At 59.2% G+C, this 1,200-nt stretch overlaps 1 protein-coding gene across 1 annotated transcript in view; it reads right to left on the reverse strand.

Moving 5' to 3' along the window:
* PREX1 (phosphatidylinositol-3,4,5-trisphosphate-dependent Rac exchange factor 1) overlaps positions 1 to 1,200 on the reverse strand; it is a 189,232-nt gene that overhangs the window by 183,997 nt on the left and 4,035 nt on the right. The window lies entirely within an intron of this gene.

A 1,200-nucleotide genomic window follows, 5' to 3' on the forward strand; every position in this document is an offset into this window, starting at 1 on the left:
ACACACACACACACACACGCCCTCTTTGCACAGACAAAAGGGCTCTCTCCTCCCTGAGTTGGAACTCGGACCTCACACAGCCTCAGCTACACCCCCAAGCCACTAGATATCCCAGGGGATGCCAGAGTCCCCTCTCCCTCTTGCCCCCAGAGACTGGAAGCTGCAGAGCCGGGCTCTGAGGTCCCTAAAGGAAACACCACCGCCCCCACCAGCCCTTCCTGAACCAGGATTAAAAGACTTCCTAGAGCTGAGAAGGGAGTAAATGAGGTCCCAGCAGGAGGCACGGAGATTAAAGCCCCGGCGGCTCCTAACTCTCAGAAACGCTTGGTCCGGTCCCACCCCCTCCACCACGAAGCCACTTTTCTCACTTCCTAGGAGAGTAAGGAAGCGGCCCCTTCCTCCCTCTCACAGAAAAAAGGACGAAATGCAGCACAGGATAGGGGGTTTAAAGCACCGGCTGGGCCTGTCCTGCTTCAAAACCCACCAGCCCCAACTAACCAGTGGTTTCCGGGCACTCAACCTCTCCGGAGCTAAACTCTCCCATCTAACCACTGGGGGATATGCCGTCCCTACTTCATGGGCCACTTGTGAAGGTTAACCCTAATGACACATGCAGGCGCCTGCCACAGAGTAAGCGCTCAGTTGTTATTTTACAGTGTCTGTCGCTGTGGTTTTGAAACTTAGAGATGGGAGGGGGGGCGGCGAGGGTTTGGATTGCCAAGTCGTGAGTTCTAGCCCCCACTGTCCCCAAGCTCCAGGAAAAGCGTGTGCGTGGGGACCAGGAGTCCCACGCTGGGGTCTCGTCGGTGTCCGTCCATCCTCCAGGCTCTGGGCTTTGTCCTACTCCATCAGCGCGGAGGGACGCTGGGCTGTAGCATTTCCAGGGGCAGTCCTGGCTGAGGGCTCGGTGGGGCACCAGGCGGCGAAGAAAGCCCTGGCGACACACAAGCAGGAGCAAAAGCTCCAGGCGCTTGGGTCGCAGAGCCCCTGCCTCACGGATGTAACTAATTTTAAAACTATTTGAAAGGCGCGGAGTGGGGGAGAAAAGACAAAAGGGCAGCGTGCCCGGGGAGAAACGAAGTGCGGGAGACCCCGGGACGGGGCTGGACTGCGGGCCAACCAGGAAAGCGACAGACCAGCTCTAGAGGAGCCCGGGTCTCCTCACTTCTCTGCGCGCCCCGCAGGGCGCCCCCGAGGCGA

This window comes from Myotis davidii, unplaced genomic scaffold (assembly GCF_000327345.1).
Source record: "Myotis davidii unplaced genomic scaffold, ASM32734v1 scaffold526, whole genome shotgun sequence".
In the NCBI taxonomy this organism is placed as follows: Eukaryota; Metazoa; Chordata; class Mammalia; order Chiroptera; family Vespertilionidae; genus Myotis; species Myotis davidii.